Genomic DNA, 26228 nt, shown 5'->3' with positions numbered 1-26228 from the left:
GAAGACATACTACAAGTACTCAATGAGAATTTTATAGAGATGATACTGGATAGGGTCAACCAAAATGTACAGGAGACACTCAAGAAATTCAAAGACAACAAAAATAGAGAATTTGAAAAAGCAAAAGAAGAAATAAAGGAAACCATAGAAGCACTGTATAAACACCAAAGTGAAAGAGAGAACACAATGAATAAATGGATAAATGAACTCAGGACAAAAATAGACAACATTAAAGAGGAAAACTGCCAGGATATGGAAAACCTCAGAAAAAAGAACGAAACAGAACTGCAAAACAAAACAGAAGGCCAATCCAGCAGAATAGAACAAACAGAAGACAGAATCTCAGAACTTGAAGATGAAATGGTAATTAAAGGAAAAACCGAAGAACTATTAATTAAACAACTCAAGACCTGTGAAAAGAAAATGCAAGAACTCACTGACTCCATCAAAAGACCAAACTTGAGAATCATGGGCATCGAAGGAGAAGAGGTGCAAGCAAAGGGAATGCGTAATATATTCAACAAAATAATAACGGAAAATTTCCAAAATCTAGAGAAAGATATTCCCATACAGATGCAAGAGGCCTCCAGGACCAAACAGACCAGATCAAAATAGAACTACTCCAGGACATATCATCATTAAAACAACAAGTTCAGAAACTAAGGAAAGAATATTGAAGGCTGTAAGAGAGAAAAAACAAGTAACATACAAAGGTAAACCCATCAAAATCACAGCAGACTTCTCAACAGAAACATTAAAAGCAAGAAGAGCGTGGGGTGAGATCTTCCGGGCACTGAATGAAAATAACTTCAACCCCAGGATACTCTACCCAGCAAAGCTATCATTCAAAATAGATGGAGCAATAAAAGTCTTCCATGATAAGCAGAAACTAAAACAATATGTGACCACAAAGCCACCATTACAAAAGATTCTGCAAGGGATTCTGCCCACAGAAAGTGACACCCAACTTAACCATGAAAAGACAGGCAGCACCAAACCACAGGAAAAGAAAAAGCAAGACAGTAGAGAGTAACATCAAGTTAGGTACACACAACCAAACCTTCAAACAACTAAGACAACTAAATGACAGGAATCACCACATACCTATCAGTACTAACGCTTAATGTTAATGGACTTAATTCACCCATCAAAAGACACCATTTGACAAAATGGATTAAAAAAGAAGATTCAACAATTTGTTGCTTACAGGAGACCCATCTCACCAACAGAAATAAGCATATGCTTAGGATGAAAGGCTGGAAGAAGATTTACCAAGCCAATGGCCCCCGAAAACAGGCAGGAGTAGCAATACTTATCTCTGACAAAGTAGACTTCAAACCTACATTGATCAAATGAGATAAAGAAGGACATTCCATACTAATAAAAGGGGAAATAGACCAAAAGGAAATAATAATCATCAATCTGTATGCACCCAATGTCAACGCACCCAATTTCATCAAACATACCCTGAAAGACCTAAAAGCATATATAAATGCCAACACAGTGGTTGTGGGAGACTTTAACACCCCATTATCATCAATAGATAGGTCATGCAAACAAAAAATCAATAAAGAAATCCAAGATCTAAAATATGCAATAGATCAAATGGACCTAGTAGATGTCTACAGAACATTTCATCCAACCTCTACACAATATACATTCTTCTCAGCAGCCCATGGAACCTTCTCCAAAACAGATTATATCCTAGGGCACAAAGCAAGCCTCAGCAAATACAAGAAAATGGAAATAATACCATGCATACTATCTGACCACAATGCAGTAAAAGTAGAACTCAACAACAAAAGTAAAGACAAAAAACATGCAAACAGCTGGAAACTAAATAACTCATTACTTAATGAAGAATGGATCATCGATGAAGTAAAAGAGGAAATTAAAAAGTTCCTGGAAGTCAATGAAAATGAAAACACAACCTACCGGAATCTATGGGACACAGCTAAGGCAGCCTTGAGAGGAATATTTATACCCATGTGTGCATATATTAAAAAGATTGAAAGATCCCAAATCAATGACCTAATGATACATCTCAAACTCCTAGAAAAACAAGAACAAGCAAATCCCAAAACAAATACAAGGAGAGAAATAATAAAAATAAGAGCTGAAATCAACGAAATAGAAACCAAAAAAACCATACAAAGAATTAATGAAACAAAAAGTTGGTTCTTTGAAAAAATAAACAAGATCGATAGACCCCTGGCAAACCTGACTAAAATGAGGAGAGAAAAAACCTAAATTAGTAGAACCAGGAATGCAAAAGGGGAGATAACAACAAACACCATGGAAGTCCAGGAAATCATCAGAGACTACTTTGAGAACCTATATTCAAATAAATTTGAAAATCTTAAAGAAATGGACAGATTTCTAGATACATACGATCATCCAAATCTGAACAAAGAGGAAATTAATCACCTGAATAGACCTATAACACAAAATGAAATTGAAGCAGCAATCAAGAGTCTCCCCAAAAAGAAAAGAAAAGTCCAGGACCTGATGGATTCTCTGCTGAATTCTATCAGACCTTTAAAGAAGAACTGATACCAATCCTCCTTAGAAAGAGAATGAAAACTGCCAAACACATTTTATGAAGCCAGTATTACACTTATCCCAAAACCAGGCAAAGACACCTTCAAAAAGGAGAACTATAGGCCAATCTCCTTAATGAACATTGATGCAAAAATTCTCAACAAAATAATGGCAAACCGAATTCAGCAACACATCAAAAAGATTATTCACCACAACCAAGTAGGCTTCATCCCAGGGATGCAGGGGTGGTTTAACATATGAAAATCAATAAACATAATAAACCACATTAACAGAAGCAAAGACAAAAACCACTTGATCATCTCAATAGATGCAGAAAAAGCCTTTGATAAGATCCAACATCATTTCATGATAAAAGCTCTAAGAAAACTAGGAATAAGGAATGTACCTCAACATTATAAAAGCTATATATGACAAACCTACAGCCAGCATTATACTTAACGGAGGAAAAACTGAAACCATTCCCTCTAAAATCAGGAACCAGACAAGGATGCCCACTATCTCCACTCCTATTCAACATAGTACTGGAATTCCTAGCCAGAGCAATTAGGCAAGAAGAAGGAATAAAAGGAATACAAATAGGTAAAGAAACTGTCAAAATATCCCTATTTGCAGATGACATGATCCTATACCTTAAAGACCCAAAAAACTCTACTCAGAAGCTTCTAGACATCATCAATAGCTACAGCAAGGTAGCAGGATATAAAATCAACATAGAAAAATCATTAGCATTTCTATACACTAACAATGAGCAAATGGAAAAAGAATGTATGAAAACAATTCCATTTACAATAGCCTCAAAAAAAATCAAATACCTAGGTGTAAACCTAACAAAAGATGTGAATGACCTCTACAAGGAAAACTATACACTTCTGAAGAAAGAGATTGAGGAAGACTATAGAAAGTGGAGAGATCTCCCATGCTCATGGATTGGTAGAATCAACATAGTAAAAATGTCGATACTCCCCAAGGTAATCTACATGTTTAATGCAATTCCCATCAAAATTCCAATGACATTCATTAAAGAGATTGAAAAATCTACTGTTAAATTTATATGGAAACACAAGAGGCCACAAATAGCCAAGGCAAAACTCAGTCAAAAGAACAATGCAGGAGGTATCACAATACCTGACTTCAAACTATATTACAAAGCAATAACAATAAAAACAGCATGGTCAGCATGGTACTGGCACAAAAACAGACATAAAGACCAGTGGAACAGACTAGAGGAACCAGATATGAAGCCACACAACTATAACCAACTTATCTTTGACAAAGGAGCTAAAAATATATGATGGAGAAATAGCAGCCTCTTCAACAAAAACTGCTGGGAAAACTGGTTAGCAGTCTGCAAAAAACTGAAACTAGATCCATGTATATCACCCTATACCAAGATTAACTCAAAATGGATCAAGGATCTTAATATCAGACCCCAAACTCTTAAGTTGATACAGGAAAGAGTAGGAAATAGTCTGGAGTTAATAGGTATAGGTAAGAACTTTCTCAATGAAACCCCAGCAGTACAGCAACTAAGAGATAGCATAGATAAATGGGACCTCATAAAACTAAAAAGCTTCTGTACATCAAAAGAAATGGTCTCTAAACTGAAGAGAACACCCACAGAGTGGGAGAAAATATTTGCCAACTATACATCAGACAAAGGACTGATAACCAGAATATATAAGGAACTTAAAAAACTAAATTCTCCCAAAACTAATGAACCAATAAAGAAATGGGCAAGTGAACTAAACAGAACTTTCTCAAAAGAAGAAATTCAAATGGCCAGAAAACACAAGAAAAAATGCTCACCATCTCTAGCAATAAAGGAAATGCAAATTAAAACCACACTAACATTCCACCTCACCCCTGTTAGAATAGCCATCATCAGCAAGGATGCGGGGAAAAAGGAACCCTCTTACACTGTTGGTGGGAATGTAGACTAGTACAACCACTCTGGAAAAAAATTTGGTGGCTACTTAAAAAGCTGGACATCGATCTACCATTTGATCCAGTAATACCACTCTTGGGGATATACCCAAAAGACTGTTACTCCAGAGGCACCTGCACACCCATGTTTATTGCGGCACTGTTCACAATAGCCAAGTTATGGAAACAGCCAAGATGCCCCACCACTGACGAATGGATTAAGAAAATGTGGTATCTATACACAATGGAATTCTATGCAGCCATGAAGAAGAACGAAATGTTGTCATTCACTGGTAAATGGATGGAATTGGAGAACATCATTCTGAGTGAGGTTAGCCTGGCCCAAAAGACCAAAAATCTTATGTTCTCCCTCATATGTGGACATTAGATCAAGGGCAAACACAACAAGGGGATTGGACTATGAGCACATGATAAAAGCGAGAGCACACAAGGGAGGGGTGAGGATAGGTAAGACACCTAAAAAATTAACTAGCATTTGTTGCCCTCAACGCAGAGAAACTAGAGCAGATACCTTAAAAGCAACTGAGGCCAATAGGAAAAGGGGAAAAGGAACTAGAGAAAAGGTTAGTTCAAGAAGAATTAACCTAGAAGGTAACACCCACGCACAGGAAATCAATGTGAGTCAACTCCCTGTATAGCTATCCTTATCTCAATCAGCAAAAACCCTTGTTCCTTCCTATTATTGCTTATACTCTCTCCACAACAAAATTAGAAATAAGGGCAAAATAGTTTCTGCTGGGTATTGAGTGGGGGGGAGAGGGAGGGGGCGGAGTGGGTGGTAAGGGAGGGGGTGGGGGCAGTGGGGAGAAATGAACCAAGCCTTGTATGCACATATGAATAATAAAAGAAAAAGGAAAAAAAAAAAGAAAAAAGAAAAAACCCAACACAAAAAAGGGCTGGTGGAGTGGCTCAAGTTGTAGGCCTTGAGTTCAAGTGCCTGTACTGCGAAAAAAACAAAAAAAGAAAAAAGAAAAAAAAAGAGAAAGAAAAAGTTTTAGCACATTAATATATGTATCATCTGACATATGAAAACAGAACAGAAAGAGGTGTTTGATCTGTATTAGGATAATTTGAGTTATCTTAATTTTATATATTAAATAATAATGATTTATAAAGTTAAACTTTTAACCTTGAGACACAGTTATGAATATGAAATTACAGATCATAAACACTTTGTTTTATTGTGCATGTTTTTGTAAGCACATAATCATTTCAAATTGTGTGTGTAACAAAAATTAAGGAAACTGTTGCTTGTGGTATACTCTGGCAATTTAATTGTGCTTTTAGCAATTTCCCCTACTTAGACTACTTGCATCTGTTAGTCTTGAATCAGTACTCCAAACTACATGGAACATTAAAACAAATCATGTTCTTCTGAGAAGTAAAAAAAAAAAAAAAAGACCTGCTTCCTTCTTGTGCAAACCTTTGGATGGACCAAAACTGCCTATGAGCCCCACAAATTTTGGGTTACAACACTTTATGCTAAGTCTGTTTATTCTATTTATAATTGTACTGGGGGTAGGGTTGACTGCCACTGCTCCATCCAATTGGACTGGGTGTCAACAGGCAGTGTTGACATGTTTCTTGTTGCACTGCTCTGGGGCTTAATCTTCTGTCTGCACTAGTAGCTCTGGTAAAGGAAGGTAAAGACCCACAGCCTTAAAACAGGAATGTCTTTAAACTTCTCCTGAGCTTTTGTGTTTCCCAGATTCCCATTGCAGGATTGCTGGATCTATTTCCAAAGGCCTACAACATCTCATGTGCCTACCTGGGTTCAGCTAAATTTTACCAATGGCCCCCCATTTCCACATTTAAGGCCAAAATCAAAGAACTTTTCTTATGCTATGATCCCTCTTACTGGAGTACCCTATTCTCTCACTGAGATGGTCATGGACCACCACCTAGCCTTAGATTTTTTACATCCTCCAGCAAGCTAAGTGACTCCAGGAACAATTTCTTAAAACTCAGGTATCCTCACAGGTATGGACATAAAATTCTGGCTCCCGTCCATGACATGGTTCCTACTCCTTCTAGGCCCCATAGTTGCTATAACCCTTCTACTTTTTGGACCCTGTCTTTTAAATCTTGTGGTCAAATTTGTCTCCTCTTGCCTAGAATAATTTAAATTATGGACGCTGATGGAGATGAAGACAACCTACTACCGCAGCCCTCTGGACAGTCCTCCCTGTAGCCAGCCCTGATGCTGCAGGGCCCCTACACATCATCCCTTTTCAGCAGAAAGTAGTTTGGGATAAGATCATGGCCCAGACTCCCTAACAGCAGTTAGGGCAGCCTCTGAGGGAGGGCACTTGAAGAAAGGGACTGCTGAAACCATCCTAAAAATGGCAATTGAGGAAGTGCAACAAGTCATCTTCTGCCCAGAAAGCCTTGCACAAACAGCTATGCAACTCCCCAAGCTCACAACCAGTGCCTGGCAGTTGTGGCAGTTGGGAAACACCTTGAGAGACCAACCTTGGGCCCAATGGGGAAAGAGGGGTAGAACAGGAGGAGGGTATCATCCGGTCTATAAAAAGGAAACCCCCTGGCTGCCTCAGCGGACTACCAGTTTCCAGGTCCCACCTCTCTGCTTCTCCACCAAGAGGCCTTTTCTTTTGCTTTCTAATAAAACACTTGCTCACTTTCACTTTCGTTCCTATCTTTAATTCTTTAAAGCAATAGAGAACAAGAACACATCAGCAGAGCAAGACGATAGCCACACGCTCCTGCATCAGAGGAACCAGGAGAAGAAACGCCTGGGCGTTGGCTCCTGCTCTGGACTCAGCATTGTACGAGGCATTCCTACCAACTTAAATCCTGCAATTGTGCAGTGGCATCTTAGCTGATTCACATGTGGAAGCACTGATTCTGTGAGCACAGAGAATCTTATCCTTCAGAAACAAGTAATAACAATCATGCTCACCTCGAATCTCCATCGCCGAGCACTCAGTGTCAGGCACAGTGCTGCAGGTTTCTCACAGCTAAACACAGCCCATCCCCACGGAAGTCCTCAGGAAGAAAATCAAGGACAAAGAGGCAAGTCACCTGCCTGAGGCCACACGGCAAGTGCTGAAGGTGAGATCTGAACTCAACCCATGTGCCTCATGGTTCTGTTAATCTGACTTTCCAAGAGGGAGTCCATATTGCAATGGAAATGGCTGGAACACAAGGGCTGATCTAAGTGCTCTGCTCAGGTCCTCCAGCTATGTACCTTTGGGATCTCCATGGTCAAATTCACTGGCATATTTTCAGGCAAGCAGCTACAAGTGGTCAGTGCCAGGCATTTCCTTGGAAGACCATGAAGAACACTTAGAATTTAAATTACGGAGCTCAAAATACCCGCTCAGCCACGATCTCCCTGCCCAGCTTACAGGCAAAGGTGAAATTCAAAAGTAAAGGGCAAAGCAGTCCTACTTTTCAAGTATATAACTCAATACCCACTCAGTGGGACTTACTAAGGTCCCCCCAGACCCAAGCCTCCTCTGCTCCTCATCCATTTTAGCGTGGAGTCACGAAGAGACCTGTCCATTCATTTGCCACTCCAAGCCCTGGCTGGTTTATCACACAAGCATGGTAGTCATCCATGCTCTGAACCAACATTTCTGGTTCCTCCTTCCAAAGACTGAGTTCACTGAAATTCGCAGCTCCCTGGGCTTTGATGGAGTCGGGTGGTTTCTTTTATGGACAGTATGAATCACCTCACTTCCTCCCCATTCCCTGGTGACCAGCAGGTCACAAGCCCAAGTGCTGAGAGTTCCATCTGTCAGTTCAAGTGTCCAAATAAGGACATCACAGAGCCCAGCCCTACCTAGACCCACAATGGACTTCAAGTGAGCAAGAAAGCAACCCTTGTGGCTTATGACTACGCATACTGGCCCATTCTGATGGATACAGGGATGTGATCTAGAGAAATCCAAGGTGGCCCTGCCTTCCAGTTAACCATCATTCAGTGGGAGCAAATCTAGCACAGAAATCACAGAGACCTGTCTGAACTTCGAGGGGCTGGTTCCACCACCGCCAGCACAAAGCCATCACTCGTGCCACCCACCCTCGCCTGGGAATGGGCTGGGGAGGGCGGAGTGTCTACAGGCTCGTCTTGGAGGGGCTGAATTTGATCCAGAGAGGCCCACGGAAAGGATGTGTGGCCCATCTGGAAAATTCATTGTCCTCTAGCAGGGAGATATGGTTCTATTTATCCTCAAGTCCAGAATCACCCTGTGGGCAGCTGCGTAAACTCCAAGGGAAATGGGATATCGATTTGCCTCATAGACACACACACTGTCTCTCTCTCTCTCTCACACACACACACACACACACACACACACACACATGCATGCACACTCTACCTTCCAATGTCTCTGCCACCAAGCCTTTTGTTTTTCCTTTGGTTGTCTGTTTGGAAACACATTTCGTCTGAACCAATTGTCATATATTAAGTCAGAGTTTCCTCCCACTTTTCGTTCAATGTCATTTCAGATTTTAAGACCCAATCCTTAGTCATCAGTTGGCCTTAACTTCACTCTGTGTCTGTGGTCCACAAACTTGACCTGCTTTATCAGCACTTCCAGGTTGCATCCCCAGACATTCTGACTTACGATGGGGTTAGTGTCACGGCAGCTGCATTTAACACTCTCCCCCCAGCCACACTCACTCTTATGCTGGTAGTTGGGGGCCATGTTGAAGAAATGTTGTGGTTTTTTTGGGGGGTTCCCTTTTTTTTTTTGGCAGTTTAGGGATTTGAGCCCAGAACCTCATGCTCACTAGGCAGGCACTCTACCACTTGAGCCATGACGCCAGCCTTTCTTTGCTTTATTTTTCAGGTAGGGTCTCATCTTTATCCCAAGGGTAGGCCTGAGACCACAACTCTCCTACATATGACTCCCGCTGAGCTGGGAACACAGGCATGTGCCACCACAGTTCTGGTAAAAGTGGGGGGGGGGGTCTCACTAACTTCTTTTGCCTGAGCCAGCCTCAAATCATGATCTTCCTGATCTCCACCTTCTGAGTAGCTGGGATTATAGGCATACACCACCATGCCCAGCTAAGATGTTGATTTCAGTGCTTCATTTGGAAGGCGTTGTGCATTCCCAATTCCAGTGACCAATGATGCCCTTGAAGATGCCACTGGTCACCTCAGCCCACTGCTCAAGATACCCAAAGTCCCTCTCAGCTGTCCTTGTCAACCCTGGTGCCAGTTCTTAATTGGTCTCCCTGTCTTTGGTTCTATACCCCAGTCCATCCTCTCTACCATATCCCCACATCCAGCATCATGTTCCCAGCTGCTGTCTCCCTGAGAATTTTGTGCCATTATTGAGCACTTACTGAATGCTAGTTAGGTGTTGTACTGAGAATTTCACAGAGGATATCTTAGTTAATCTCTACCAAATCCAAAGACCCAGGATCAGTCTATTTCAAGCCCCACCTTACGGAAGAGAAAACTAGGGAACAAGATGTTAAAGACTTTCCCTTGACCTTGACCAGGCTCCAGGCTAGTGGAGGCCTTAAGCCCGCAGCCCACCCCCTTCTCCTTCCATGTTGGCTCCAACTCACACTGAAGAACCTCATCACAAGGGTGTGGATGCCTCGGCTTGCACAAAAAACTTCATCCACATCCCCTGCAAATGGCCTGCTGGGGCACTGCTCAGAGTGGAAGGTGCCCACCTGAAGCCACCTAGGGGTGCACACTCAGCAAAGAGGTTCCCAAAGAGGGCCTTGGAAGGAGGCTGGGATGTTTGCACAGGAATCACAGGTCACATGGTCTAGAAGAAGGGGATGTAGATTCTGGGTGCACATGACTGTCCCCTTGACGGCTCACCCCATGAAGATACGCACAGCCAGAGCAGGCCAGAGTGGGCCCCGCTGGAATATTGAGAAACACTGGAACAACGCATACATGGCTACCTTCACAAAAGAGCCAGAGAAAAACAGCACACATGGCTGGCTGCCCAGCCCAATGACCTTCCCAATAATGTCCAGCACCTTCCCCCTCCCCCTTCGCAGTCATTTTTCTAATGCCCATCCCCCTCCAACCTCCATTTCCCACCACAGGATGCTTAAAACCCCCCGCCTGTAAGAGAGGCTGCCCTTGCCCCTCTCCGAGTGTTACTCTGATGCTGAGGGTCCCTCTCAGGTCTCCTCTCCCTAATAAAGACCTGCTGAGGTCACAGATTCTCTCTCTCTCTCTCTCTCTCTCTCTCTCTCTCTCTCTCTTGCTCTCCCCTCTTTGTTTTCCTTTCATTTGGTGCTGAAACCCAGGGGCAGGGTTTCAGCGACTCCATGGCGATCTTCTTATGGTCAGTGGTGCACCCCCATGGGGTCTCCAATCTGGGAATTACAGGGATGCACTAGGGCCAAGAGGTGCCTAAGTTCCTGAGAGGGACACAGCCGGTGCCCACCTCCATCCCCAAACCACCTGACCTCTCTCCAAATCTCTTTCTTTCCCTTCTTTCCCTCCTCAGAATCTTCTGTGTGACTCTATCACTATTGTACTTTCTGCTAAGCCTGCCCATCATACTGACCGTTCTTTTGGGCATAGGGTTGGGGCAACTGCCCCTTCTGATTGGACTTCAGCCCAAAAGTTACTGTTAGTTAGCTTTTTCTACCTAATAGCCACAGTGCTCTGGGGCCTGACCTTTGGTCATACATAAACCCCTAACTTCCTGTTCCTCTGCGACCTTTCTGCAGGGCCCTTCGCAAGGCCACCCGCACACTCAACACTGGCTCTGATTTCTACAGGGATGGCAGTTAAGACCTGGCCTCTCCGTCTGGCACTCTGTGGTGCCTTGGTGTGTCTGACTCCAGCCATTCTCAGCTTCCCTTTTCCTATCTCCCTCCCTCTTACTCTCCAGCAAGTCTGGCCTCTGGCTACATAGGTTAGAGAAGTCTACCTACTGCCCAAGGTGTTTTTCCAGTTTTGTAAGCTTTCTCCAGGGATGCCCTAAGAAAGCTTCCTAACCCCAGCATGGCAATACCCACTTTAAAAGACACCCCTGGGGTGTCTCCTACATAACCTCACAAAATTAGGCCTAAAGGGTGATTTAAAACAAACCTCATCCGTTTTTCCACACATATTTGTCCACAATATAGATTAGATAACTTCAAAATGGCCTAAATTCGGCACTTCTGATCCCAGTATTCTCTGAGATCCTGACAATTTTACTGTGAGAAATGGCAAGTGGCAAGAGGCCCCCTGTCTTCAGGCTTTCTTTTATCTCAAGTCCTGGCCTTCCCTTTGTGCAAACTGCAGCCCCCTCCAAGTCCTTGTTGATTCTCACCCCTCCCCCTCAGCTCCTGCTCCCAATTCCCTCCCATCAACTTTTGATCCAGGTCCCACCGATGAATCCCCTCATTATCAGTCCCCCTCCCCCAACCCAACTCCTCCAAGCCCCTCTCCTCTCTGTAAGACTCCCCCCTCCTTCACTAGAAAACCCTTCCTCAATTGCAGCCACTTCCCTTCCTTTGTCTCCTCCTCACACCCGATCCTGAACACATGCTCCCACACTCCTGCAACTATCCACATCTACACATCTCCCTCCAGCTGTCATTCTCCCCCTGTGACAGGTGCAGGAGTGGAAGAAACAGTCAGAGTCAAGTGTCCCTTTTTCTATGCTAGATATCTCCCAAATCAAACAATGATTGGGTTCCTTTTCAGGCAATCCAACAAGATACCGTAAGGAATTTCTCCATCTTACTCGGGCCTATGCCCTCACATGGTGTGACATTTATAACATTATTAATGACACTTTCACAGAGGATGAAAAGGTAAGAATATGGAAGGCAGAAGAACAACATGCTGACAAACTCCATGAGCAGCAGCATCAATACTGCCATTAACCCTTTCATCCTGTGGTCCCTAACCCGTATACTCTTCTCTCCCAGATTCCTCCCCAAACCTCTTTCTTTTCAGTCGTAGATCTCAAGGATGCCTTCTTTACCATTCCCTTACATCCCTCCTCCCAACCCTTATTTGCCTTCACCTGGACAGATGCCATTACCCATTACACCCAACAATTAACCTGGATGGTCCTCCCCCAGGGATTCAGAGAGTCCCCTCAACTTTTTGGCCAACACCTACAGCAGGATCTCAATTACCTCAATCTTTTCCCAAGCCAAGCTCATCCAGTATAGAGATGACCTCCTTCTATGTACCCCTCAAAATCCTTATATAAAACCCACACCATTATTTTCTTAATTCATGAACACACTGGGGATATCATGTATCAAAAAATAAGGCCCAACTTATCTCAACTTCAATCTCATTCATGAGACTTTTATTAATTTCAGGATATCATCAAATACCTCAAAACAGAAAAACCACCATACTCCAAATTCCTTCCCCTAAGACAAAAAGGGACATCCTTTCTTTTCTAGGACTCACTGGGTATTTAAAATCTGTATTCCTGATTATTCAATAATAGCCAAACCACCATATGAGGCTGCTAGAGGGGACCCCAGGGCCCTTCTGACCCCCTTTAATCTCCTCAAACAAGCTTTATCAAGGGCACCTGCACTCTCCATCCCAAACCCTAACAAAATTATTCATCTATACCTACAATCAGACAAAGGCCAAGCTTTGGGCCTGATGGCCCAAAGTGCAGGAGATTCAATAGCTCCTATAGCCTACCTCTCAAAACAACTAGACCCCATTTACAGGGCTGGCCAGCCTGCCTAAAAGTATTGGCCACAGCAGCTCTCTTAATACCAGAAGCTCAAAGAATAACTTTCAACTTAGCTACGACAGTCTGGTCATCTCACAACATTCAAGACTTAATTAGCCACAAAGCTCTTAACTCCATCTCCCCATCTCATGTTCAGATCTTACACTCCTTTCTCTTACAACCTGAGCTAACTTTCCAGTGATGTCAGCAACTAAACCCTGCTACCCTCTCACCCTCAAAAATCCCACCTAACCCAGAGCCCCCAGCTCATGACTGTTTTGAGGTACTTGATGACTCACAACTTTTCATCACATCCTAGACACCCCCATACCTGATGCCCCCACATGGTTTATAGATGGCAGCTCTATAAAGGCCTCCACTACCTCTCAGCTAGAGCAGGTTATACAAAAGTTGAGAGACAACACAGCTAAACAGGCAGCCCAACAAATGCCCCCCCGGCCCCCACAGGCCATTCTACCAATTCACTCTAGTTACTCACAAAAAGAGACAGAACTATTAAAACTCAGGCACTAGCCAGCACAAAGGATACTACTGGTTTCTTAATAATACCCTTGTTCTACCAGAACAACAAATTAAACCCATACTAACTGCCCCCCATCAAGTCTTTCACTCTAACCCTCTATCTTTACTCCATGTTATTAAAACCCACATTGCTCCTAATTCTAACATCCACAAAACACTAAAAAAAAAAAAAAAAAAAACTCATCCTCTTACAACATATGTTCCAAAACTAACCCCCTATCAAACATCCGACCCCCCCTTATTTCCCACCCATCAGGCAAGAAGTCACTTACCCGGGTCAGACTGGCAAGTGGATTTTACAAATATGCCCCCATTAAAGGGCATCATATATCTTCTAGTTTTCATTGACACCTTAACAGGATGGATCAAAGCTTTCCCCACCACTGACAAGAGAGCCTCCATAGTGGCCACCATACTTTTCAGGGAGGGAAATCATTCCCCATTTTGGTCTCCGCCCCCTCCTGCTCTCTCCTGCTCCAGGACAGACCCACCAAGATCCTTATCACCTGTCTGCCCTCCATCTAGGAGACTGATTGATTGACGCCTTTAACCATACCAGACCTTGCTCCAGATACTCCAAAGCCAACTTAACAATTATTACCTACCACAAGAAAACCTCGCAGAGATTGTCTTGGACCTTTGGCTCCAAGGAAATCTCACTGAGTTCACGCCCAACCAAATGCTCTTCTCCTTTTGCCTTTTCTTCACCAGCTGTTAGAAATGAAAGAAGCATGGAAGAGACAGATGGCTCAAACACCAGCACAGGTTTATTGCTCAGGCAGGAGCCCTGTGGAGGGGAACCCCAGAAAGAGAGCTAGAGCCCACTGCCACACACAGGCTTGGACTAGATATAGGGGACTAATAAAAAAGTACCAGAAAGGTCACTAAGGAATACTGTTGCTGGGCAACCAAGAAAGATAAGTTGTAGTTAGGTTACTGTCTGCCCAACTATCCTTGGCACCCATCCAGGGAGATAAAGGTTAACAACTGTCCCTTTGTTAGTCTTTGGGGTCAGGTGGGGAGTTTCCAGTAAGCCACCTACAAGGGGAGAGGGGGTCTGGTCCTAACATGGCTGTCCTCACTGTTAACCCCAACATTCATGCCTTTTGGTAGATAGGTAGATAGAAAAAGGATAATGAAATTTCATTTAGCTACTTCTCATCCCCTCCCCCCAGGGTGACTTCACTACAGGCACGTCAGACTTTTGTAATGGGAGACTCCACCCCAATGCCATGCTAGTCTTTACCATACCAGGACTCTACCCAAAACCCTTCTCCAAAAGTAACTGCAAACTGATATTCACACTCACGCCCGGCGGTTCCTCTATCCACCAACCCACTGACTTATCATGGAAGCCCTCATACCCACTAGTGCTTCTTCCCCTCTCTTACAACCTCTTTTAACAGTCTCCCTCTCCATTTCCTTTTGTTCATACAAAAGAGAACAAAATGCAGACGGGCTAGAACCCCTCCTCTCTTTCAAATTAATGGATGTCTCTCTCCCTCTGCAGGAATCTTCTTTCTGTGTGGATCCCATGCATACACATGTCTACCTAGTAACCAGACCAGAGTTTGTACCCTTGTTTTTCTGATTCCCCCTGTCTCCTACACTATCAACTCAGAAATCATTCCTGTCCCAGTTGTCAGTTTTATACGCACAAAAAGAGATACCGGCCTCACCCCCTAGTAGTGAGACTGGGCCTCTTAACCGGGATTGGCTGGAATAGGGGTGTCAATCAGCCAATTCCAAAAACTATCCACAGCTCTAAAAGAAAGCCTTAATAACACTGCCTACAGATTTCTGCAATCCCAGATCAGAGCGACTCATTAGCAGCAGTGGTCCTACAAAACAGGAGAGGATTAAATCTCCTCACAGCTGAAAAAAGCAGGCTATGCCTCTTGTTAGGGGAGGATTGCTGTTTCTTTACCAATAATCTGGCATAGTTAGAAATGGAATAAAAAAATTTAGATAGGGCACAATAGCTAACATCCTCACAGTCTACTGATTTCCTTTCCTCCTCGTACCCATGGCTCATTCCGTTGGCTGTTCCTCTCATCCTTGTTTGTCTGGCTTTAATGTTTCTACCATGTTGTATTAATATCCTCCAAAGATTTTTACAGGAGCGTATTACTGCCATTTCTCGGGCTACCTCAGGGGAGCAGTTTAACACCATCATGCTTCTACAAACTCTCCAGGCTTGACAACCCCCCACATCGTCCCTGGCCAGGAAGTAGACAGAAGACCGGCGATGCCCTTTATCACTTATGTATATAAAATACAAAGCCTGGAATGCTGGAATATTGAGAAACACTGGAATAATGCATACATGATTACCTTTGATAAAAGAGCCAGAGAAAAACAGCACGTATGGCTGGCTGCCCAGCCCAATGACCTTCCCAATAATGTCCAGCACCTTCCCCCTCCCCCTTCGCAGTCATTTTTCTAATGCCCATCCCTCTCCAACCTCCCTTTCCCACCACAGGATGCTTTAAAACCCAGCCTGTAAGAGAGGCTGCCCTTGCCCCTCTCCGAGTGTTACTCTGATGCTGAGGGTCCCTCTCAGGTCTCCTCTCCCTAATAAAGATCTGCTGCTTATAGAGGTAGCAGATTCTTTCTTGGTCTCTCTCTCTCTCTCTCTCTCTCTCTCTCTCTCTCTCTCTCTCTCTCTCTCTTTCTCTCTCTTTCTCTCTTCTTCCTCCCTCCAAGTTCAGAGTCCACAGCAGGAGCCCACAGTCTGGTCCTGATGCCTTTGCAGCTTCCTTCCTGGACCCCCTCCTCCACACACAGCTTCGTCAGTGCCAGACCCAAGCTATGGTCTGTCAATACAAAACACTGCATGCCTTTGCATCTCACTCGGCCTTTGTAAGCTGTTCCTTATGTTTCAAATGCTCTCTTTTCCTTTCACGTGGAGAACTCTGCTCACTTAAAACTCAGATCAAATGTCCCTATAGAACTTTCCCCACCACCCCAGAGCAAGGCTACTCACCTCTCTCTTACAGGGCCATCATTGCATGAAGCCCACATAATACTGGCAGACTGATGAGCCCAAACCCTCTACGGTCACAGAAACCAACACAGAGTCTGGAACATTCAGTACTGAGTAAATGATTATTACAAGAATCACGAGGAAGCTGGGGGATGATCACATTTTAGCTCTTTCCAAAATCCAAATGTTTTTCAGAAGATAAAAACCTATCTTGCATGGGAGACTCAAAAGCATGTATATCCCAAGCAGACAAAGACATTCATTATTAGCAAAGTAACTGATATAACCCAAATGACCACCAAGAGGGAGACTAGTTAATCATATGAAGGATACAGGATATGATGAAATACTGTGCATCTGTTAAAAAGAATAAAGTTTATTCTAACATAAAAATGTTAAATACAAAAGGCATGTTACAAGTCAGTAGAGAATAATCAAATTTTAAAATATATATAATATACACTAAATACACATGTGCTCATAGAAAAATGCTTATCACTACATGAACCAAAACAGCATGTAGGAATGGGAGCTATCATTCCTTTAATGAATTCTTAGATTATTTTATATTAGGAATGTGTTTGTGTTGTACGTATATTTAAAAACAAAGTTAGGCTTTGAAAACAAAGTAGTGTGAGGTTGAAAACTTCCCAGTGGTGCAGGGTTTGTTGGGTGCAGTGTCTCCACTGACATTTGTGAGAAGTCACAAGCTGGCATCTGTCCTGGCTTCTAGTCCCATGGGAGAAGATGAGGTCCAAACACAGAGCTCGAGTGTCAGAAGCAACACTGGCCCTGGATGAGAAGGAGGCTCAGCCAGCAGTAGATGTCAGGATGTTGGGAGAGGAGGACCAGAGGTCACCCTCCACCAAGAAAGAAGTCAAGATTCATCAAGTGCCTGATTTGTGTAGGTCCTTTTAAATACTATGTCATATCTATTTCTTCCAACAACCCTATAGAACTCCTATTTTCTGCATAAGGAAACTGAGGCTCAGAAGGTCAAACACCTTGCCAAAAGGACCTTAGTTAAAATTTAAAAGTGCCTGTATATTGAAGCTTATTCACTTGACAAATACTTACTGAGGTCCTTCAATGTGACAAGCACTGGATATAGTAGAGTAACAAAAAGAGTAAGTCCAGGCCACACCCAGTGGCTCACCTCTGTAATCCCAACTACACAGGAGGTGGAGATCAGGAGGATCTCGGTTCCAGGCCACACAAAAAGTTAGCAACATCCCATATCAACAAAAAGCTGAGCATGGTGGTACAAGTTATAATCCCAGCTACACGAGAGGATCATGATCTAGGCCAGCCAGGGCAAAAGCAAGACCCCATCTCCAAAGTAACGCAAGAAAAAAGGCCAGGGTCATGGCTCAAATGGTAGAGCACCTGCCTCACAAGTGCGAGGCCCTGAGTTCAAACCCCAGTACTGGAAAAAAATAAAAACCAAGTCCCCACTCATGTTGAAGTCTCCTTGTCTAATTCTGAAGTCAACGCTTCTTCCATAGCATGGCTTGGTTGCGTTTATGTTGCAGAAAGTAAGAATGTCCTCCTAGGAGACTGGCCTCCCACCCCAGTTGAGAGAGGTGCTGCTGCCTCTTACCTCTCAAGCAGTCCCAGGAAGAGCTGTGACGCATCATACACATAAGGTCAGAAAACAGCGCTCCGAGGCAAAGGGTCTTGGGAAGTTGAGCGTACATCCCGGCAAACTAAAGAAAAAGTCACCATCAACCAGCTTTCAGAGGACACAAAGCAAGAGCCCAGTGACTCCAGAGCAAGGGGACCGTAGGAACTGTCCCAGATTAGATGTAGTCCTTGACCTCTAGCTCGCTCTGACTTCCCAGCCCTGCCTTGCTCATGCGCTCCCCCGACCTATACATACCTTGACCGATTGTGACCGACACCACGGGACCCACCTGCTTGGCCATGTCAGACATCACCAGGTTGATGATGTTGCCTGTCCCAGAGCCCTGTTCCCCATGCTGCAGACCGACTATGAGCCTGAGGCCTGGGAGGTGGTAACCCGAAGAAGGTTCCAGTCCCATAGACAGCAGGGCTGGAGACGTTGCTCTGGTCAGTCATATTTTCCCACTCCCATCCTCCTACTCACCCTCTGCTGGGTTTACTTTAAGTTGCTCTGTCTCTCTTAATGAGGGAAACCCAAAGAGAGATGTAGAGTGTGAGCAGACATTTTTACAAATTCTTTAAACTCTAGTGTCCAGTAAGAAATACATTTGCATCAGAACCCAATGCTCACAAACAAACATGTACACACACATATCCACAGTATATGTGTTACTGGAATAAAGGTTAATAAATTTACTCTTTTCTACTTGCAAGGAACTCTGATATTTTCTGACATCTGACCATGACTCATGAACTTGGTATCATAACCCACAGTGGAGCACAGCCTTCAGACTGAAAAACATCCCACCCTTGGTAAGAACATCAACTTACTGACTGCCAGCTGCTGGGGAAGTGACTTCTGCAAGCCCCAATATCACCATCTGCAGGATTAAAAGTTATTATTTCATGTACCACTGATGCTGTGAGAATTAAAGAAGATAATGCAAAAAAAAAAAAAAACACTTAGCATAAGGTCAGACATGAAGTAAGTGGTCAATAAATACAAGTTCCCATTGTGACCTTTGTTTTCCTGCTGCAATCTCACCCACGTGAAGTACAATGAGATGGTAGGTGCTCTACATCTCATTAGGCAGAGGAGAATGGTATTTATGCTCTTACAAGGTCAATGTCATCATCCTCACTGGCTGCTGTGGACTTGCCATCAGTCAAAACTCCTTGAGTGGTTTTCAAGTATGGATTGTTCTCTCACCAACCTTCTCACATCCAGCTGGTGTGGCATGACCGTTTGGATGGAAAGGCTCACCCTGGTCCTTACACAGTCAGCTTAGGTCTTCTCAATATGGGTGTAACATGACACTCTGTTTTGAAATACAAGCTGATCCTCCAGGTGGCAGAAGTCCTCAGCACACACTTCCGGTTACCCAGGGAAACCAGGACCCTCTCCTCAGTTAGCAAACCCAACAACCATACTTCCTTTCTTCCCAAGACAACCTCAGTTTTTCCAGCCCTTGAAACGATTTCATAAAGGCCAGAGGAGAAGGCATTTTGCCCATTTACAGATGAGAAAATGATTTCATTTAGCATGGTTTGAAAACTTGCAAGAGGAAAGCTTGCTAACTAGCAGCAGGACCTAGACTGTCATGAGTGTGCCCTAAACCCTAGGCTATGGCTCTCTGGACACACGCAGATGTCTGCGCAAAGAGCATCTTAGACCGAGTCTGGAGTAGACGGCACTGAGTCTGTGGATGGGAATCTGACTATATTCCAAAACCTAATGGGAGTGGCATTTGCATTTTCCAAAAATACCTACTTATTCTTACCAGAAGAAATACAACATGGTTATACTTACTGATTAACTACCTTTCTTTGCTCCCCAAGGGTCCAAATACCTATTAACCTCTTACCTATGGTCACTACAGATGGCTGACGTCTGGCCCTTCGTCAACACTGCTTTAAAAATTACATTCGGTCCCCAAAGAAAAGAAAGGAAGAAAACATTAGAGATTCAAAATATCTGAGACTGGCCCTATGGATGGGTGACAGACCATGTTGCAGGAGTATGAGATTTGAAGCAAATGATGGATTTCACTTGTTCTTGGGCTGGTTGCCCACCTTCCTGAGTCTTTGCATCTACATCTGCAGTAATATTATTGTTACTATCATTATTACCATTATTTTATGGTAGGCAGTCCTTGAGAGGACTATATAATGTTAAAAATATATAGCACTTAAGCCACGTTCCCTAGAAAGAGAAATGGAGATGTGATTCTGGGATGGAGAGACAGTCCTCCAGAGGAGGGGGTGATAGAGGCAGAATGGGATGAAAGAACAAAGAAAAGCAAGGATGTAATCCTCCCAAGACGGCCTTCAGCCCCATCCCATGGGGAATTCTGGGCCACATATCAAACCACAGGGCTACTCCCAGATTGAGGCCAGAGGACCAGCCTATGTCAGCCAACCATTGGCTACTGCCTGCCTGTCCCCTGTTGCAGGGACAGACAAGGTGACCCCTATGCAGCCAGAGGGCAGCCAAGAGTTGTTAGAAAGCAATCCCCACAGCAGCTGGGGAGTGGGTGTACAGTCAATGAGGGAATTCTTGTGAGGGATCCATAGCACCCACTGCAAAACAGAGCTCAGCAAACATAAGTGTCCATTGCACAGGGGTTATTGTAAATTGTCCTCCCCATTCTCAGGCTGAGCCCGCCTCACATCTTGTAGCTAACACTGTTCCACATCTTAGACATCTGTTTCTGGCCCCAAGACCTGAAGCAGTAAGAACTCAGATCTGCAGCAATAACATAATGACAGGAAGAAAATTTCCTCCTCTGATGTGGAAACCAAATGCCCTGAATGTCCAATATCAGAACCTTCAGGAAACCCTAACAGGATGTTTTGACATACATAGTTCTGGCTTCAGACAACAGCTTCCCAGTGGAAATATGAGCTGTGCAAAAAAAAGACAAAGTTTGGGAAGTTGAAATGACAGGATGGATCAATTTGAAAAGCTGAACATGTAAAGCCTGATATGCAGAGTGATTGCGCTGAAGGGACAGTTTTTCAAAGATAATTTCCTTTGTTCTTCTTGAGCCACATGAAGCTGGAGGTTTTCCCAGAGTCTCTAGGAAGATAGCCTTTTGCCATGTGCACCTGCCGCATCTGGACCCAGATAGTAGCAGATGCAAATGCAGGGCTTGCTGAAGGCAGGTGAGAAGAGGACACAGAGTCCATGCTCTGCGCTGTCTTCTGTTGGCTCACCCAACACCATCTAATGTCAATGACATTTAAGGCCCCTGTGAGGACTCCGTCCTAACCTCAGGTACTCAAGAGCCCCCTAGCATACTCAATGAGATGTCTCACAGGTGTCTCAAAGCCAGCTGACCACATGGACCCATCTCCTATTCCTCTCCAGTCCACACCCCACACCATCTGCACAGGGCAATTTAACTTTCTCCATTGCTAAGATCAGAAATGACATCATCACCTCCCTTCTCTCTTTCCCAACTTGTGTCCAGTGTCTCACAAATTGTGCCATTCCACCTTCAACACAGACCCAGCATCTGGCCACATTTGCCAGCCATGCCCAAGCCGTCATAACCTCGCACCTAGATTTCTGCAACATCTTCCCATGGGGTCCCTCTCACAGCCACAGCTGACTTGAGTCTGTTCTGGACACAGACTCACCACAGTGATGCTTTTAGACTGGAGACCAGACCATGTTACCCCTCTGCTCAGAATTTCCTATTGCCCCCATCTTCCTGAAGCAGTAGCTAAATTCCTAATAGTGTCCCCCAGGACTGGGATGTAGCTCGGTGGTACAGCGCTTGCCTAGCATGTGTGAGGCCCTGGGTTCAATCCCAACACCAAAAAAGAAAAGACAAAAAAAACCTCTCCCTTAATAGTGTCTCCCAGACCCTACGGGGTCTCCCACCTTATCACCTCCTTAATATCACCATCCCCGACTCCCTCCCAGCTCCTTACATTCCATACACATGCAGGTTTCTTGTCCCTCTCCTATGCTAGCCATGTCCTAGCCTTAGTATTTCCATCCAGCATGGCTGGCTCCTTTGGGTCTTTCTCTAGTTGCTGCCTTTCCCACCAAGACTTCCTAGCCCACTCTATTTAAATAGCAACTCCCACCCCATCCACATCACCAACCCCCCCCCCTTTTATTTGCTCTAATTATTCTATAGAACTTAACCACCATCTAAAATACTTTCTAAATATGGTAGAAGTATTGTGTACTCATGTATAAAAATGGAAAAATGAGACCTATTGAAACTATTCTAAGAACAGAGAGAGGGGGTGTATTTAATTAAGATATAAGCAATTTTTTAATGTCACAGTGTACCTCCAGTACAGCAACAATATAAGAAAATTAATTAAATTAAATACTTACTATTTTACCTGTGCACTTGGTCTGTTGTCTTCCTTTCCCACTGGATCACACGTTCTACAAAGGCCCCAGCTTCTGTCTGTTTCTGTCTCCTGCTGTATCTCTAGCACCCAAAATAGTGCCTGGTACATAATGATACATATTTCCTAAGTAAATGGAAAGGTGAATTTACTTACACATTTCTTTGCAAATTGATTTCCTTTTTAACATAAGTAAATTCATTTTTAAGGGAAATATACATATGGACCATAAATGAACAGCCTCCATATCATAAGAGAAGTTCCCAGAAAAAGAAATACAATGAGAAGAAAATGCTATTATTAAACCTAGCTAGATATTGTTGCCAGCTGAATTCCCTAAGCCTTCCACATAATCTCTTTTCCAAAAAGAGAAATCAGCAAGTGTTTAAAGACATACCAGCAACCAAACTGAGACTGCTTTTAACTAATCAAAAAAGCCAATAAAGAATTGAAAGATAAATAGCTCTCTAACTCCTGGACGCAGAGCTCACTGTACTTGGGTCTGTGTATCATTTGAACATTTCCTCTACCACTCATAAATATTGAGCATCCCACACTTCTGGAAGCAGTAAAATAGATATTAATGACCTTCAATTTCCAGAGTATTGGTTCCTCCCACAATTTCCCCTCATGTGTCTAGGGCAGATCAATTTTCTCAAGCGCTCAGGTCAAAACCAGCATCACCATCTCCTTCATTCTCCGGTATAATACATTATCCCACCTGTCAGCAAATTCCTCTTGTTCTACCTTCAACATACATCCAGAACCTGGCCACATATTACCATGTGCCAAGTCTCTCTAGGAATTTAATTGGCGGGGAGGTACTGAGAGAGATTGTACACGGATTCTGCCCTGAAGAAATTCACAGTGTGGCTGGGCAATAAAGCTGCATGTGACTGACTTGCACATAATGGAGGGAAGGAAATTGTAAATTCCACAAGGAAAGCATGCATCCATGCTTTGGGGCCTGATATGAGAAGAATATTTAGCAAATGTTCATCTACCGGTACACGTGCACTTCCCTTGTGAGAAGAATGTGTTTTCTTGCACACTGGTATCAGGGGGTTGAACACAGGACTTCCTTTGTCCATTACGATAGGGACAGTTTGTGAATTCAGAATCAAGGCTGTAAGACACATTTGCATGTTTCTGCTCACCCCTCTGGGACTGTTCAATTTCTTTCTCAAGAAGAAGTCTCAACTTGGGTGCCAGTGGCTCACATCTGTAACTCTAGCTCCTTGGGAAGCTGAGATTGGAAGGATCATGGTTGCAGGCCAGCCTAGGCAAACATTCATGAGACTCCCCATCTCAACAGAGAGGAAAAGGCTGAGCATGGTTAAACACTTCTGTAATCCCAACAATGGTAGACAGTGTGAATAGGAGGATCATGATTCAGGCCAGCCTGGGCAAAAAGCAAGATTCTGTCTCCAAAATAACCAGAGTGAAAAGGGCTGGAGGCATGGCTCAAGCAGTACAGCACATGCCTTGAAAGCTCAAAGTCCTGAGTTCAAACCTCAGTACTGCCAAAGAAAGAAAAAAAAGTGTTTGTCAACCAACACTCTTCCATCCTGAGACTGGAAACACAAGGAACAGAGCTGGCCACACCAACCTGCAACTCATAGGTAAGAAATAAATGCTCATATGTCTATGCCACTGAGTCTTCTTAGGCAGCATTATTCTATAAAGAGCCAACTAAGAAAGAAATGGACAGGAAAAATGGTCACTTGATTGGGAACCCATTAGGGGGGGCATTGCCCATGCACCAGGTTTCAAGCAGTCTCACTGGATTGTAAACCAACAGAGTCTGAGCAGAAAATACCCCAGACAGGGTTGGGCCAGGGATCTGAAAACAGGTACAATCTCGCAGCCCACAGAGGGGAACAGAAAGAAGCAGCTGGTGAGGTTTTCTCAAAGTATTTGGGTGTTGGTGTTTGCTTATTGTGTGCATTTAGGAGAGCGTGTCTTCTTCCTCTACAGCAGCAAGCCTCAGACTCTGATCCCAGCATTCTGCATTCCTCCTAATCAACACCCCAATGAGCATCCTCCCGTGCATCCCCTGTGGAACTGGTGAGCGTCTGTCCTAATTTGAGTATCTCCAAAAGCACAGCCTGGGACAAAGAGGCAAATGCAGAAAGTCTCAGAGGTGTATTTAACAGCACAGGAGTGAGAGGAGTAAGGGAGCGAGGAAGAAAGCCAAGTAGAGCGTACATCAATGAGTGGATGACAGCTATGGCCAACTGGGGACCATGAGGCACTGTGCAAAAGGCAAATGGGTGCTGTCCCATCAGAGCCTGGGAGGCTGAGGCCTTTACTCACCCCCTCCGTCCATCTCCCTGTGGCTGAGGTCCTCCCAGGAACATTACCTCACTTCCTGGCCACACCTGAAATGAGCTGAGGCTGCCCCTATGGAGGTAGCAAAGGAAAGAATCACATAGCACATGCTGGGTATAGGACCCAGCTATGGGCAGGGAGGCGTCCACCTTTCTGTGCTGAGGGGACATGGCTAAGTGCGTGGCACAGGTCTGCTACAACTTGAAAGAAAAAAAAAAGGATTTCAGGCCCCTCTTCTGAGCAGCAAGCTGGCTGACATACAGCTCTGATTAACATGTTCCAAACAATTATTTGCTTCCTCACACCCCTCCAGTTCTGTTCTTCCCTCCTGAATTCCAGAGCTCACCAAATTACCCATTCTCCATCCCATTTTCAAAACTTCAAAGACATCATAAATTTCTCCCACTCCCTCACTTCTCAGATCAAAATTGAGTTCCAACCAGCTTTCTCCCTCCCCCTCACCACCCCAAGCTGTCTTCCCCCATTCCTAGGTCCTGAGTTCTTAGCACTCATCCTCTGAAGCACAGTTGTTTACTGACTGTTGGCGTGTTTGCTGTCTGAAGGTAAATTCCAGAGGAAAGGACATCCACGTGGTGGTTCACCTGTCTCTCCAGTGCTAGAATGGTCCTTGGTCCATACTGAATGCTCAACAGTTACATATCACCACGTGGTAGTCTCCTAGGCAGAAGCTCACCAGAAACTCCTCAGTCCGTTGTCATTGTCTGTCCCTCTGGCAGGCCCCGCCTGAGATGCAGACATATGAATCACGAGATCACAGTGAACACCTTAGACAGGAAGGAAGGGGAGAGAGGAGAATCATTCAGTGCCGAGCCATCAGGCTGGACAAGACTGTTGTGATCATGTTGGTCCAATGTAGCAGTCACTGGGGTTTTTAGCTGCACAATTTTGCATTTAAGTTAACTGACAGGGAAGTGACCAAGCTATGAGTAATACTACTCCCAGCCCTCCCTGGTCCCTCCACCCACTCCACCATTCTCTCTGGAGCTGTGGCCTCCCTGCCTCACCCACAGGCTCCTCAAGGACACTGGCCATCAATACCAAGCCCCAGGGGAATCATTTCTTTCTGGTGCAGCTGGAATTACCTCCGTAAGAGAAGAACATAAAGATTAACTAGGTGAGGAAATTTTTCCCTTGGCTTGAAAGCTTGGGACATTTGTCTGATCCAACACATATTCTCCTGGAGACAGGCT

The 26228-nt window shown here is 44.1% G+C and overlaps 2 long non-coding RNA genes across 2 annotated transcripts in view; both read right to left on the bottom strand.

Annotated features, from left to right (window-relative positions):
* Positions 1-16795, bottom strand: part of LOC141418542 (uncharacterized) — a 96108-nt gene extending 79313 nt beyond the window's left edge. The window contains exon 1 of the long non-coding RNA XR_012443170.1: positions 16690-16795. This is a non-coding gene — a long non-coding RNA (uncharacterized lncRNA). The remainder of the gene's footprint in view (positions 1-16689) is intronic.
* Positions 16796-18320: 1525 nt separating this feature from the next.
* LOC141418602 (uncharacterized) lies at positions 18321-25994 on the bottom strand. Its single transcript, XR_012443243.1, has 5 exons — positions 25620-25994; positions 25003-25089; positions 22670-22812; positions 19144-19193; positions 18321-18395 (listed from the first exon to the last, which is right to left on the bottom strand). It is a non-coding gene; the product is annotated as an uncharacterized lncRNA (long non-coding RNA).
* Positions 25995-26228: the final 234 nt, after the last annotated feature.

This window comes from Castor canadensis, chromosome 17 (assembly GCF_047511655.1).
Source record: "Castor canadensis chromosome 17, mCasCan1.hap1v2, whole genome shotgun sequence".
In the NCBI taxonomy this organism is placed as follows: Eukaryota; Metazoa; Chordata; class Mammalia; order Rodentia; family Castoridae; genus Castor; species Castor canadensis.
Note: the sequence above shows the minus strand (reverse complement) of the source record. Positions and strands in the feature narration are given on the sequence as shown.